General features: G+C 42.4%; 1 protein-coding gene across 5 annotated transcripts in view; it reads right to left on the bottom strand.

Annotated features, from left to right (window-relative positions):
- Positions 1-16752, bottom strand: part of Acvr1 (activin A receptor type 1) — a 129467-nt gene that overhangs the window by 71400 nt on the left and 41315 nt on the right. For 3 of the 5 annotated variants that reach the window (XM_021149833.3, XM_085834902.1, XM_029470101.2), the window contains one exon: positions 7159-7435. The exons of the other annotated variants lie outside the window; for them this stretch is intronic. The gene's annotated coding sequence lies outside the window, so the exon portion shown is untranslated. The remainder of the gene's footprint in view (positions 1-7158; positions 7436-16752) is intronic. 5 annotated transcript variants of the gene reach the window in all.

Here is a 16752-nt window from a genome sequence, read left to right as displayed (position 1 = left end):
TGACTGCAAGCCTGCTTTGTGACATCCCTTTGCAGTGACCAGGCACTCAAGATGAACTAAAACCTTAGTTTTAATCATGAGTCTACACTGTATTTGGTTTAGGTAGGGAAAGAAAGACAAGGTGTAAGTTTGATATTGCAAGGAAGCGACTTGGGGGGGGGGGTGGGAGAGGCTTCTGCGACCTCAATTTAATGTAGAAGCAACTGGATATTTGAGGTAAATTAAGAGATCACTTCTAACTTGGGTTCCCAGCTTTCCAGAGTACTATCCAAGAGAAGCGGCCAGACAGAAAGACGCTGGCAGACTCTGGGTGCACCAGACAGTTCCTGCCGGACAAAAGCCCATTTGGAAAGGCCTGCTTGGATCTCTCATTGCAGACACCAGTTGATATGCCGAGAGCCATCCCTGGTGACTCTGGGACAACGTCCGTAGCTTGAAAACATGGCTCCTCCAAGTCCGAAATTGACATATCATCCCCCCCCCATGTCTTCTAACAGTTATTGACGCTATTCAGAAAGTCATGCTTCTGTGCCTATTAATAACCCCAGAAAGAACCTCGAGGAGGTGTCAAGATAAAAACGGAGCTGGCTCTGGGAAGCCAAAGACTCAATCAGAGGCTACAGTTGCGATTAGTACATTGGAGACGAGAGAAAGGGAAGACATAACCTCTTCTGTGTTCCATGTAATCAGTTCAGGAAGCTTACAACAAAACACTTAGCCAATGAACTTAGCACGGAGTGGAGAGCATCGAAATCTACAGGAAAGGAAATCCTCTAGGACCCATCTCCTCATAGAGATCACAGTGCTGAGGAGTTGCCCGCACAAGAGTTATTTCAGAGAAGTTTGCCTACAGAGCTGATTATCACTAAGCCTTTTGTAGTTATTTACACCTCTGTACAGTTTCTGTAAGTGACACACTAAGTTGCAACTGGATCAACCGACTCGAAATAATGGAATCACTAATTAATCTTTAAAAGGACTTTTCGTGGTGGTCTTTCTCCACCCACCTTCCCCAGGAGAGTGTGATTAATGGAATGTTCTCACAATTTAGCTTGAAATACGCTTTTGCCAGTCAAGCAGCTACAACGGAATCAGATAATTGTGGTGTGACTCAACAAACGCCACAGCTGTTCATTTAAATATATCCGTCAAAAGTATAAATACGATCATGAGAAAGCAAAGGAGCCTTGTCCCAGGGTCAGAGCACAAGTTGAACCAGTTAGCATTCAAGTAACCACAACAGAAACCAAGGAGACGCTGGGAAGTGGGGGGGATGGGGGTGGAGCCAGACTTCTAGATGCAGGCTCCATGGAAAGAAACCAGAAAACAGTTATAACCCAATGACTAGCCACCCAGCTCAAACCACTCACGGACCTAACAGGGGCAATTTTCGAAATAAAATTAAGTGCACGGTATTCAATGAGGAGTTTTGGGGTTTTTGTTTTTTGGTTTTTTTGTTTTTTTAAATAGATGATGTCCCAACTTATAAAGATAGAAAGCCTGTAGAGTAGAAACAATTTATTCTGTCTTATGAAAAACAGTGGATACCTCTCTACCCCAACCCCCAACCCCCACAAATAAACAATACAATTTAAAAACAAAACAATCAGCAGCCTACTCTCCATCTCCAAAGATATATAAACTGACTTCCTCTGTTCTTCCATGTCCTCCTGGGGTATTCTAATGAGAATCCCAAGCATCTATATCATCTCTTCCGCTAGCTCCCGAGTAGTTAAGCCCAACATCTCACCTAACAAAGTTGATATTATTCCAATATCATCTAAAATCAAATCAAGTCTTTAATCCAAGTAGGTAAATTGTCAACTATGAACAATCTGTGCCTGAAGAAATGAGGAAGACTGGGAACAGCGTACATAAAAGTAGGCTATTGGTTCTTTTAGAATGGTGAGTACTGGCACGGTGTTAGCATTGCAACATTCTGGCAATGCTGTGTGCCTAGTACTGAACAATTAAGTAACAATGGCCAATACTGTCTGTCGCTCCTTGGTGTCTCTATGGACCACCGTCCTTTGTGTGAAATAAAAAAGATAGAGGTGTAACACCAACACTTAAGCCAAAACTCTGAAGGTAAATTTAAACTGGAAATATTTGCCAAAAATATTTTATTCATGATTCTAAGTCCTGCCCACAAAAAAAAAAAAAAAAAAAAAAAAAAATAGCTTTAAAGCAATGGCCATCCAGTCACAGAGAGCATCGCTGCTGCCCAGGTTGCAGTATTAAGATGCTCATTTCTCACTGAAAGAGAATCAAAGCAAGAAGAGAGTAAACGAAGACTATCTAGAAAAAAAAAAATGAGAAAAATCAATAGCTCAGTCCATTTACAGATAAATAGGGAAAGAAAATCTGAAGTTTGAGAGCCTCCCCAGGCAGGAGAAGAAGGAGCCATACTAAACCATACTGCTATGTGCAGGCCCCTCCATGTTAAAGCCATAGAAAATGACAAAGAAACGATTATCGTGTCCTGTATACTACCAATGTGCTTGATCTGTGTGGAGGTCACAAAAGTCTCACTTTATCACAATTAACTAAGCTAGATATGTTTGTTGTGTAACAGTTTCCTCTAGGACTGAAACATTCCAGTACACAGGTAAGCCCCTTAAGTAGGAAAGTAAAGAACTCAACAGAGCTCCAGGAAGTCCCTGAAACTGACCAGACTCACTAGATGCCCTCTGACAGAATAAGCAATAAAAGCTGAGAGTGCCCCTCAGGCAGAAGGAAGCTGGACTACAAAAAAGACTCCAGACAAGTGGAGCTGCAAAGAAGACTCGGAGACCAGACCAGCTGCCTGGAAAACAAACACCAGCTGAGCTGCCTAGAAGAGGTTTAGACTAGAGTCACTTGGAAAGGACACTCTCCAACCTGTAGAGGTTCCTGCACACTGTACAGTATGCTCCAGATTCTCAGCTCTGTGAATGCTGGGGTGAGCCTTGGTAACACAGCTGTCTTTGAGCCATTTAGTAACCTCTTCCCCATGCTCCTATATGTAACACCAATAAAAGCCATGAGTTCAGCAGGCTGACCTTTGATGGTATCCTTATTTTGATCTGTTGTGGGATCCCTATCTGGCGCAGGTAGATGTGCTGTGTGCTCCATCTTCCCAGGGAGAGTTCTTTCAGACCACAAAGCTTCAAGAGTATTACAGTTAAAAAAAAAAAAGTCAAAGATCAAAGCTGAATGTCTGCTGTTTCACACACACACACACACATACACACACACACATATACACACACACACACACAAATAAAAGCAAGGTGCATCAGATTCAGTATTCAAAATTCTATCTAGGTTTGTGTGTTCCAGTCAAGTCTATGCTTCTGAAACATATTTTCTTTAACTTCAACCTAAAGATAGTTGGGTTGTTTTTTTTTGTTTGTTTGTTTGTTTGTTTTTTCAAGATCTGAGTTTCTTTTCAATAGAATTGAAAAATCAGTACCAGTTTCCTTGTTATAAGCAGAAATCACTTATTAATATAAAATTAACACCATACCATATAAGCTAGTCCTTACTCCTCCTACCTGCTTCAATGATGTCAGTTTCTAGTGTCCAAGGACACAGAAGGACAGCATCCACATCAGTGTTCCCCAAGGTGGCTACGAGACCCGATCACCAAAATTAACACCTTGAACATATGAACCCCCTCTAACCAAGTTTATATCACACCCCGTGCTACTAGCAGCTTTCTTTGTTACAGGGGGGAAATGGTGATTAGAATATGACTCTCTAAAATGTCTATATTTTTAAAAAGTATAAGCCAAATAAAACAACAAATATAAAAATCTTATAAAATGAAACAAGACAGGGAGACTTCATAGCCAAGAAACTACACTAGGGTTCTAAGTTCTCATAACTGCATAGACAGACAAATTAATGAAACATTTAATGTCAGAAATAGGCCAAAATATAAAGGGAAATTCATATGTAAATGAAAACCAAGGCTGGTGATCTAGGCCTATATTCCTAGCAGTAAGGAGGCTGAGGCTCAAGGGTCTCAAGTTCAAGGTTGGCATGAAACCACGGTTTGACCATGTCAAAGAAAGTGGGTGGGGAGGTTTTTCAAAGAAAATAAAATAAATAAATAAAAAAACGGCTGGAACTATTTAGTAAACTGACTACAGTACTCTGCCAGAAGACCCAAGCAGCCACTGCCAGCAGCAGGAAGGCTCTGAAATACCAAAGCCAATGTGTCACTTGTTGGTTTTCCTCTAAACTCCCTCCTTCCTGGTGGCAAGTGACTAGCAGACACAGTGCTGCCCGGGCTCCCCTGAAGCTGGGCATGCCCATGGGACTAAGTTGTCACTGACCCACAGGCTGTAGTGAACTCTACAAACGCTAACACTCGCCCTGAACTTTCCCCTTTGTTCCTGCCTCTGACGGGACCTGATAAGACCTTACAGATAATGACCACAGTGACACTCCTGGCCAATGGGAAAGAAGGAAACCCGGTTTCACAACAGAGGTGGACCTGTCTGTCCCGTCCAGATGTTTTCTTCAGGCTGGGACTGTTCAGTAAGGAAAAAAGTCAAGGTCTGTGTTCTCAGAACCACAGCATATTACAGTCCCTTGGTTATAGTGGGCCAGCCACACACTAACTAATGGAGCATCTAAACAGAAATTAAATTGGATTATAGATAGCAATCCACTTGGAAAAAAAGAGTTAGTTCTGAAATCAAAGAACCGCATCGCAACAGCCGGAAGCCGGACAAGAGTCTCGTAATCTGCCACCGAAAGAAATAGTAGCTGGGCGTGGTGGCGCATGCCTTTAATCCCAGCACTTGGGAGGCAGAGGCAGGCGGATTTCTGAGTTCGAGGCCAGCCTGGTCTACAAAGTGAGTTCCAGGACAGCCAGGGCTATACAGAGAAACCCTGTCTCAAAAAACCAAAAAAAAAAAAAAAGAAATAACTTCACTGGCACAAGTGTCTGACACCATAAAATGACAGACTGTATATTTATCTCTACAAATCTATCTGGGCTGTATCGACCATCTCCTCCACTAGAATCAAAGTCTCATTGAGCAAAACTGGAGTCTGGTTTTTTTTCTTCTACTGTACAGCTGGGTGCGTAGAATAAGATCTTAATATGTAAAAGACATTTGGTAAAAGTGTGTTAGATGAAGACATCTAACTACGTGGAATGTTTAATAACCAGCAAAGCAAAAATGTATACACACGACCAAAGAGGTCTACAAACAATACAAACCACAAGAAGCAGGGCAAGGGAAGTTGTGAACTGAGCATGAAAATCTGTATTCTTGTAAGAAATCAGCATTCCGATAGTAAAAATCAAGAACCTGATGGGAGAACCAGCAACAGACACAAACTTATAGGAAACAGCGCCAGAAACATAACTGGTTCTTAAGCCCAGGGAATGATGTGTCGTGTTAATTAAAAGAAGGATAAAAATGACAGAGACGCTAAACTGACATTTGCACCTATCAGTTTGTCGGTTACACTGTGGCTGGCAAAGGTGTAAGGAAGCGGTGTTCTCACCTCTGTGGAGAAATCTAAAACTTTCCAAATGTGGGCAGAACAACTGGCAACAGACTGCCTCCGAAATCAAAATGCGCATGCGCCTTGCCCCAGCCCAGCGGCTCCCACAGCTGTACGTAACGCGTGTATGAGACCACGCACGCATGTGGCCATCCCTGCTGCCTTGTTCCTGAGGAAAAACTGGACATAATCTGTCCATGCATCAATACACGACGACCTAGGTCCATGACAGCCAGTCCTCCAACGGAATACTACACACCCACTGTAAAGGAGCAGAGAGCCCTGGTACATATAGGAGAACTGTACAAGGCAAAACTCGCATGTCTTTACCACTGTGAGACAAAGCTACAGTTTGCATGCGTGTGTGGCTAGATGATTAGCTGGGGTCTGTGCAAACCAGAAAAGACTTGGTTTTCAGCCCACATTTCTTGTGTGCCTTTTAAAACCTGTGTGCATTAATTACACAACTGTTTTTAAAAAAAACTCAATTTTTTATACAATAATAAAAAAATACGAATATTTATTCCCAAAGAAAGGTATCTGAAAACTCTTCTAATGAGCCTCTCACTCTTGGACGCCCTGAGAAACAACTGAGCCCAGTCATTTTCTCTCGGTTTCAAAACTCAGACAGACAGAGTCAGTGATTAACTACAGCCGCCACCCCCTCCACCCTGCAAATAAATAAACAAACAACAACAAAAGGTCTCAGTGGCACCACGGTTAATCAGTTAATCATTGCTTCCTCTTAAAATCAACTCAGACTCACACCACTTTGCCTAGGCATAAGAATATCTCAAGACCCTGGAAGGATAGAAGTCAGAGTTTACAAAGTACTAGCCCCGGGGGAAATAAAGAAGAGATACAATTGATACCTCAAAGCAGCCCAAAGCGTGCTTCAGCTGGCCTTGAAAATGCAGTCACAACCCAGTGTCAACAGCCATTGGCTCACCTTGAGGTGAAAGGTCTGCTTTCCCCGCCCACTTTAAATTACGGCTCCCTGGAGTGCTGGTTCTTCCTATGTCACTGTCATATAGAAGACACTGAGGAAGTATTCCTTACACCCAAATTAAATCCTACAAAACAGTGAATGCTGGGGAGAAGCCACAACGTCTAGTCATGTTTCATCAGTTTTAGAACAGCTGATATGTGTGTTTTCTACATAAAACAGTTCTCTAAGTAAATAGGTTCATAAGTGGAAAAGGTGAGAAAGAAGAAACAAAAAAAATAACAAAAACAAAAACAAAAGAAGTATTGTGGCCCTCGTGGGAAATGAGGAAAGAAGGCATGTTCTATATAGGAACACGCTGGTGGCACTTCAACAGCGTCCCCAAACTTAAAGAATGTGAAGCTGTGACCCAGTAAAAGACCTTGCCACTCAGACCGTGCAAGAACTGAGAACTAGCCAGCCGCCCCAAACGTCTTTGTATTAGAATTATGTAAAACAACTAAATTGAGCCGGGCAGTGATGGCTCACGCCTTTAATCCCAGCAGTTGGGAGGTAGAGGCAGGCAGATTTCTGAGTTCGAGGCCAGCCTGCTCTACAGAGTGAGTTCCAGGACAGCCAGGGCTACGCAGAGAAACCCTGTCTCGAAAAACCAAAAAAAAAAAAAAAAAAAAAAAATCCCTAAATCAATGTGGCAGAGAACTTACCCTGTAGATTCGATCTGTGCCAAACGGCATGAAAAGAGGTGATGTGTTGGAAAGCCGTGGGGGCTGGTGACGCTCTTCTGCGAGGTCCGGGGAAAGCCTGGCAGGGCTACAGTGAAAGCCAGCTCCCGGGCACACCCAGCCCAGGTCCTCCAGCAGAGAGGTACTGACTGCTCCAAGGGAGAGGACGATGAGAGAGGCGCTCCAGGAGGAGTCTTTGGAAGCTATACGTTCTCCCAGCAGGCTCCCTATGGGCAGACCAGCTCAAGAGCACCAGAGGCTGCAGAGGAAGAGAAGAAAGAAAGCTGCTAAGCAGAAGAGATCTCCGAATTCCCGTGTTGGAGAAAGGAAGTACACTTGACAAGCTTCGCCATTGGAACCAGCAAGTGACAGCCCATTAGCAAGGGAAGCAAGGACAGAAAAAGTGAAATGCTAATATGCATGTGTTGAGGTCAGAGAGCTGCGATGCTCTTTAAATATTTTTATAAATGACACAAACCCAGTAAGAGGTTAGCAATTCAAAGTCAAATTGCTTTAAAGCCCATATGCCACCTACTCGAAACCATCCTGAGACAGTCAAACAGAAAATGGCTATGAATATTATTTCATACACTTAAAGAAAAGATAAAGAAAATTCTGAGCAGGATACAGGATAAGATGAAGTCTCCCTCCCTCCCTCCCTCCCTTCCTCCCTCCCTCCCTCCCTCCCTTCCTCCCTCCCTCCCTAGAATGGAGGTCCCTACTAAAGACAACAGTATACTAGCTAACATATTTCTTGAATAAGTCCTGAGAAATTGCTGGATTTGATCCACCTTCAAGCAACATTCTCCGTAGTAGCAGATAGTACAGTTCAAAGACTCCAAAAACAATGGTGGGGACCAGGCACAAGCGGAAGGGAAGGGGCTCCAGATAACTAACGAAAAACAAAAACCACCCAAACTCCCTTTTCCTTTAGGAACACCAGAAAAATGAAAAACACCAACGTTTGCCAGAGGAAGCGGAAATTTCTATGAGAATCAAACTTTCCCATTCAGATCGTTAGTCCAAGCACCAGACCCCACACTCCCCCTCAGAAAACAGCTCCCTGGTTTTTAACCTCAAGGAAAGCTTTGCCAAGAGAGTTCTTGTGTAAATAAATCCCTGAAGAAAACAAACCTACAATACAGCATTCCTAAATAACTATGTGGAAAAGAAAACCTTCCATCTACCCTGGAATTCAAGAGAAAACTTTCGCAGATGCTATCACGCCATGCCTTGCTGCAGCTTAAGCCGAGGATCCCAATCCACTTGGAAGAAAAGTTTAGACGTGAAAATGGCAGGCCCAAACCAAGACGAAGTAAAAAAAAAAAAGAAAGATCTCTCTGTCTTCCACCAGAAATTGTCCATTCCTGGCAATCACGTGACAAAGTCAGGGTAGTGGTCATTCCTCAAGTGGTACCCACTTAAAAATATTCTCCCACAAACCCTTGCGTTTTCACGAGCTGTTGAAATGCTGGTACTTCTCTGGGCTTCTGGTGCTAGGGAAATATGACGGGTTCAGGAGAAGGTCGCTGTCTTGTGTGCTTGCTCTGTGTTTTAGGAGTGGGTCAGCTGAAGCTGTTCACCGGCCTGGCAAGCTACTACGATGTCTACTGGACAGCTACTGTGAACATGGTGTAGCTGCAACAGCGGTTGGTTCAGATGAGAAAAAAGGTAGTAGCAGCAGCAGTAGTAGTAGTAGTAATAATAGTAGTAGTAATAGTGGTATTAGTAGTAGTAATAATAATAGTAGTAGTAGCAGCAGCAGCAGTAGTAGTAATAGTAGTAGTATTAGTAGTAATAATAGTAGTAGTAGTAGCTAGTAGTAATTTAAAAACTAATAAATAATAAATTAATGCTGACGTTTATTTGTTTGTTTCTTTATTTAGTCTTGTAATTCTCTGCTTAAAAATCAGTGCTACTTCCTGCCCTGATCTACAAGCCCTACAACCCGTCGTCTTTACCACATGGAATTCCTTACTGTCCTTCAAGAACGTTCATATTCCCTTCCTCCGTTCATGCTTCTCTGACTACTAATATATCTTCCATGTATTTCTCGTTCTAATTCTTGGGTATTTATATTTTACATTCTTCTTTCACAATACTTAGTATGCTGTTGGTACTCAAAAGTTACAGGATAAAAGTCAAAATAAAATTTTGTAATTAAATGTTTACTGTCAAATGTTCCAGGCTATCTAAAGTCCTGTAGATTAAAGTCGAAACTGTGATGTCCTATAAGAAAAACATTTGGTGAGTGGGTTGGAGAGATAGCTCAGGAGGTAAGAGCACTTGTTTCTCTTATAGAAGACCAGGGTTCAGTTCTCAGCACCTACATGTTGGTGACTCCTCTTCTAGAGGATCCAGTGCAGCCTTCTGACATCCACAGGCACCAGGCACACAAATGGTACACGCACATATACATTCTGGCCAACATTCATGCACATGAAATAAATACATCTAAAAAGCTAAATAAGTAAAAATAAAAAGTTTGCAAGGATGGTAAAATAAAGAGTTCAAGTGTTGAACAAATCCTGAGGATCTAAGTCTTCAAATGTCCCATGGAGAACCTATCTGCCTACACATTAACCTTCATGCCGGTAAGCAACCTGGGCAGAAATGAAAGGCAAATGAAAATGGCTATATTCAAAACCTTGAGCCATTCAAATATAATACAAATTTAAGACATATGTACTAATTAAAATCTGTGCTAGAAGATAATTATATAATAAACTACAACTTGAGCTAGACTTTTATTGAGGCCTAAAGTTTTTTTTCTTAAAAAGTTTGGCCAACATATTTGCTTGGCTATGAGTTTTAGCCACTGGCAGCTAACCAAGCCATGTGAAAACCTAACCCATAAATCCTGACAAGTTCCTGTGAAGGAGGGGAGGGTAGCCTCAAGGGGGGAGAGAGAGAAATCCAATCCAACTTTCTAACTCCAATGTTGGCTACTTAACATGGTCATATATGTTTGTTGTACTGAAGTTTAAAAGAGCATGATTGGGTTTAGAAGTCCATGCGGGACACTGGCACCTGAGAATGCGCTAATGCGGGGAATACTTACAATTAGGAAAACAAGCAACAGAAGGACAAAATCAGGACAAGCCTCAACTCTTTCGTTAGAACTGTATCCTGGGATTCTAGCAATCATGGCTTCCAAACATTGAGAGGTTTTGACTTTATTGAAACAATCTCCTATCTGTGCATTCTATCCATCTAGCTATATTACCTAAATAAATGACAGCACTTATTAAACAAATTACCTAATGAAGTAGGCTATCATATAAGACCATAGACTTGGAAGTAGGTAAGCTGTGACCTTCCTACATCATTTAGCCTTTGTCAGCTTTCCCCCCGCCCCCATGAAACAGTAAATATAAATAGCTCTCACCTTGGCGAGCTGCTAGGAATCTAGCTCGGCTAGACACTCAGCTCTGACACTAGTTAATCACATTATTTATGTTGTCCGACTTAATCTTATCAACTACGGCAAACAGGAATGGGAGTGCCATTCCTGTCTTATACATCAGAAAGTTACATTCAGACACTCTAAGTAAATGACCATGGTCATGTCTCTCATAAGTGGTAAGACCAGAAACCATATTTTCTGACTCCAAAAGTTTAGGCCCTTAATTGCCATCAACTTAAACTGTCTCTTGAATTTTTTTTGTATAGAACTGACTATTTAGACATGATTTTCTTAGGGTCCCTATCCTAGGTAAAGTATCACAGTAAGGAAACTAGAAAACCCACCAACTCCAAATAAAAGCACTAATCCTTTGCCTGACACTACCCTGCCCTTTTATTCCAACACAACGGTACTATGGGGCTGGTTAAATAGCTTAGTGGTGCAGCCTTCAAGAGTCCTTCAGAAATAATCTATTCTGGCTATGGGAGTAAGCAAGACAGGCCTAGTCTACCATTACTAGGAGAATTAATTCTGGATAGAAGTAAAGAAGGAGCCAGGCGTGGTGGCGCAGGCCTTTAATTCCAGCACTTGGGAGGCAGAGGCAGATGGATTTCTGAGTTTGAGGCCAGCCTGGTCTACAGAGTGAGTTCCAGGACAGCCAGAGCTATACAGAGAAACCCTGTTCGAACCACTCCCCCACCAAAAAGAAGTAAAGAAGACAGAAGAACATTAACCAGTTCCTAAAATTCCCAACAGCTCAATGAGAAAAAGAAAATGGAAGCCACATGCTCTGAACACCAGCCGCTCTAAAGGACTGAGGAGGAGGTGGAAAGTGACCAAAAGCTGTCTACCACTGTTAGACAAAGAGAATAAGGGAGCAAGGCGGATGCTCCCTTATTCTCAAAATCTAAACAAATTTTAATCTCTGGATTTGGGGGAGGGAATATGGATATTTCTAAAAATTTCCCTAGAATTAAAAAAATATATATATCACTCTTAAATTATTTCCAAACAAATCAGATATAGCTGCACACACCTGGACCACCTCAGCCACTCCAAAGACTGAGAAATAAGGGGAACTTGAGCCAGGAATTGAAGACCAGCCTGAGAACCACAATATAGACCAATCTCAGTGATGATGATGATGATGATGACAATGATGATGATAATAAAATCCAAACTTTTCGTTCTCATGGACCCATGAAGACACTGTTAAATTAGACAACGTACTTGGTGATATTTGCAAAAGATTATGGCCTATAAGAAATATTAAAGCCTGATAGACACTTGCAAACATTACTGAATAGTATTCTAATACCAAACAAAATGGAGCCTACAATCTGCTTTTATAAATAAGACTTTTACTGGAACAGACACATGTGTTCATTTTACATATAGTGTCTTGGCTGCTCTCACACTGAAATGGCAGAGCTGATAGTTGTGACAGAGTCCTTATGGCTTGCAAGGCGTAAAATATTTACTATCTAGCCCTTCGGAGATAAAGTTTGTTGACCTATACAATAACCTACATTCAAATCCACGAGCTACATTAACAGTAGTACGCAGAGCTGAGTGTTGAAGCTGCCAAGTTAAAGATGTATTTTGCTTCTGAAAGTTATTTCTTGGAACACCACACTTAGGATTTGTATACAGTATGCTATGCATCTAAACTGATTTTATTTGCAGGATGACTCACCAAGACTAGCAGACGGGGCCACAAACACACACTTATAACATAGCAACAGCTACAAGCAATCGTGACCAAGTCTTTCCTACGCGCCTCTCCTGCTCTGACTCCAAAAATGTCAATCTATCCTATCCTTCAACCCACAGGACCCTTTCAGTCTTCCTTCACATTGGCATCTTATCTACTAATGCCTCTGGGTTGGCTCTTTTAACTCTCATAGAAGAATTATAATGCATTTTCCATTCCCTTGATAACTGATTTTTCTTAGGTTCTAGAAAAGCAGATACAGTACACTATCTAAGAAGTCTTAGGGAAGAATTCAACTGTAGAAGCGCCACCATCCCTCCAGGCATACATCTATGGACGAGTAGGAAACAAATATATAAGATGTCTAAGAGGAGAAAAGAAAGGGTTGGAGAAACATGGCACAATGTGAAAAATAAATTAGAATCTCCTGGGTGTTTTAAGTTAAAACACATTAAGTCTGCCCCCAGCCTACAGACCAGCCAAAGATATAAGGATGGCTGTACACTCCCAGGAACTTGACTTAAGGCCCAACTATCAGAGAGACTCTCCTCTAGAATTTAATGTATAATTTGGCTGAGGAGGGGGACTCATGGTGGATTACTTAATTACTCGGTGTAATTAAGTACCAGACTACACTTCTGAAGATAACCTGCTTATATTTTGTAACCTCCACTGAAGTGGTTTGGCGGTCCATCAAAATCCTTTTCATTTGTCCAACCAGAGACCCATTTACTTGTGCCAGAAACATAAGGAGATTCAAGGATGAAACTTGAGAGAACAAAGGCAACAGGCCATAGTAGAGCTCCAGAGCCCTGGGCTGAAGCCCAGCCCTGCCAACCGTCTGTCACGTGGTCTGACCCAACAGTTCATGCAGGCAAAGCCGGCATCGTGACTTCCCTGCAGAGTGGCCACATTTGAAGGCTATGGTGCTCAGTGGTTTATTACTATCAGTTTATTATAAACTCAACACTTCAGGAGTGAAAACAGGTAATAATGAGAGCCACGGCAGTTGGATTATGAAAAGGCTGGGCCCTGACCACTTTGATCTGCGGTTGCTGTATTCAAAGAAGGTATTGTAAATGGTTCCACACAAAACTGAAAAGGGGGACAGGAAAGACTGAGAGTCCAATAAGAACCAGAAGAAGCTCAAAAGACTTCTTAAGACTCTAAAGAAGAAGGATACAGACCAGAGCTGGAGGGATGGCTCAGTGGTTAAGAGCTCTGTCTGCTCTTCCAAAGGACCCTGGTTCAGTTCCCAGAACCTAGAGGGTAGCTCACAACTACCCATAACTCCAGGGAATCCAACATCCACTTCTGGCCTCCATAGGCACCAGACATACACACAGTATACAGAAGACAAGCAAAACACTCATGCACATACAATAGAATTAAGTTAAGTGCATAATCTTAATAACAAAGGTTAGAGACTAAAATGGAAGCCCACCCCCACCCCAAACTTACCTCCTCGAAATTGAAAGAGGTATGACTTCCGAGAGGAATAGAGTCTAGTGAGACACCTCTCACAGGCAGCCCACACAGGTCACTCTTCCATTCTTCCCCAGCCCTGGTCTCTATTATCTGTGCCCAAAGGTGTCTACTTTTTTAGTATGTGTGTCTGAACGTTCGTGTGCTTTCTCCCAACCCACTACCCCTGAATGGAACCAGACTCCTTTTCAGACCATTGGGTTTGGCTTGCTTTCAGGGCTGCATCCCACCCCAGCTCTCCCCTCCCCCACCATAAGGTGCCTGTGTTTTAACTGTTGACTCACCGGAACACAGTAATCCTGGATGATTACCTTCACACAGAACAACATTCAGGCTTTCATCAGCTCCTGATCTCAAAGCACCTTCACAAAGAGTTCGCAGGGATGCCACCCACTGGGCCAGGACCAGATTTTCTGGTTTTCTAATGGGGTGCCTTTTGGATCTACTCAGCTTTATTCTGGGGTGCTAAGGAAGACACTCCTGAAGGCAGGGACTACGCATCCAACATCTTTCTCCTATCGCCAAACGCCTGGTCTAACATCACACTAGATGGAAATCTATAGGGTTTAGACGGAGTCTAAATTACAGAAAAAACAAATGAACTCACAATGGCAAACTCATACTTAGAGCCACTGTGGCGTGTCCTACCCTGAGCTACAGACGCAAAGCAAAACATAAAAAAAAAACAAGAGATCCTAAACCTTCTTGCTATATGTATGTCTGTTACTAACCTACACATCCATCAGGTCGCTTCTCTCACTAAGCTTCAACAACAATGACTGGAGAACAGCGCAACGTTCTATCCTATTTGTTTCCGTTGGAATTATTTATCTGCCCACGGGCGTAAAGACATATAGACATTCCCACGGCTACGAAGGCAACTGACCCTATGCCAAGAACACGAGAGTAAGAGGGGGAGGGCGGAAGTCCAATAAAGTTAAAAATAAAATATGAACGATGATTTATGCAACCTTGCTTTTGCATGTACACCTCCTTGTAACTGTGTCAGACACGCGGTAGACCTTGTCAGTAGTTGCCAGCCCTGTAATGAACCATCTAAACAACTACCCTGCAAGCCTCTTGGTGAGAGACACAGCCTCAAAGCGACGGGTGCTGCCATAAACCCATGATCCCAAAGCTTAGGTTGCTGAAGCAGAAAGCTTACTCCCGGTTCTAGGCCGGGTTGGGCTATAAAATGAAAACATTCTCTCAAAAATAAATAAAATAAGGAAAAACATAAGCTCTTTATACCATTTTGTTTGGTTTGCTGTTGTTTAAAGACAGGGTCCTACTATATCTGGCCCCAGTCCTTGGCTGCTCTAGCCTCCCAAATGTTAGGATTATAGCTGTGCGAGCTCACTTTCTGATCTTAGGTTTTTATAATTGGGTCATATCCTCTACAAAACTTATCAACAAGCACTTCTCAGCCCTCTCTGTTCAGTGAGTTTACACAAAATAAAAATCATGAATCGGTCGATGATGATGGGGGGGGGGGGGGTTGAAAAAAAATCAAGTATCAACTCTGCACCAACCACTGACTGCATAGGTATGTACTCCATAGGCGCTTTCTCCATCTCTGTGGGATTACACATGGTTTAGCAGATCTAGTGGGACAAGCACTGAACCAGTAACCTAACATCCCTCTGAGCCTGTGCCATGTGACTCTAGGAAATCATTTGCCCTCTCTGATACCTACTGCCTCTTACTATGAGCTGCAGTATCCCGAGTCAGGAAACTCCCCACTAGCTCAAAGCTGCTCCACTTAGATATTTCCTTTACTATTGCTAGCAGGACTCTTTAAGAATTACACTAAAAAGGGATACTCTTTAATTAAAGATGGTTTTCCAATCTTTCTCCTGTACTGTGGATGGCAACAACCCACTCATAAAAAAAAAAAAAGTAAAAACATTTTTCATGTAAAGTAGCTGTTCTTAACTCAAAGATTTGCTTGGAATTTAATTTGCTTACCAATTGAGGGATAAGTGAACAACAAGATCCAAAGAGATGCAGAAAAACTGGATGCCTGCCAGACTCAGCCCCGCGCAAGCATAAGAACACACGCAGCACCCCAAAGCTAGGCACTGTTAATATCTCAACCACCTGTGTGACTGGCTGCCTGGAATGACTTTTCCTGGAAATCTGGCGAAGTCCTCTGATTCAGACCAGCTCCAGCTTCACCTGCTGAAGCGCAAGTCCACAGCTCTCTAAGATCCATGCCCTCTCACCAGACACTCTCACACTCCACTACCATGGATGGCACTCCGATCGCTCTATACCTTTTCAATTGCATCTCCATCTCCCTCGCACATTTGAGGACTGTCAAAGACAAGTAGTATTTTCACCTGTGAAACATCAGGAACCATCTTCTAAATGGCGATGGCTCCCTAACAGATGTCGATGAATCAACTGGTATATCCTGATGACAGATTCAAAGCATGAGAAAACCTCTAAAAATATAAACGATGAGAAAGAGTTAGGCTAATGGCAAAAAGGGAGTAGGTCTTCTGGAATCCTCTTTTAATGTTGTCTTCACTTTTAACAAAGCAATACAGACATACATGCACACACACATACATACATACATACATGCATACATACATACATTTCACTGCTAACTTACTAAAAATGAGCTACAAAGAGTTCTTACTTTATACAAAAAGGAATGAACACTAAACATAGACACTCACCCATGGCTTCCACTCACCCTGGAGAACAAAGAGCTACTGTCTATTCTAGTCGGACCTAATCTTTCTAAATCACAGAAGAGGGCAGGTCTGGGAGCAACCCTCAGACATCACGCTAATGATGTGATGTTCCTGGAAACTAAGATGCTGTCAGTAAAATTAAGAAAGGAGATGCTTCATCTTACAAGAAAACTGCTCATTTTCTTTCCCAGAAAATTATTCTTGAGATGGTCATTTGGAGCCTTGCCCCCATACAACTCCTGCCCCCGAGCCGTCTCTCATTGGCC

Source organism: Mus caroli, unplaced genomic scaffold (genome assembly GCF_978045245.1).
Source record: "Mus caroli unplaced genomic scaffold, Mus_caroli_1 scaffold_2, whole genome shotgun sequence".
Lineage (NCBI taxonomy): Eukaryota > Metazoa > Chordata > Mammalia > Rodentia > Muridae > Mus > Mus caroli.
This window is presented reverse-complemented; position numbering and strand designations above follow the sequence as displayed.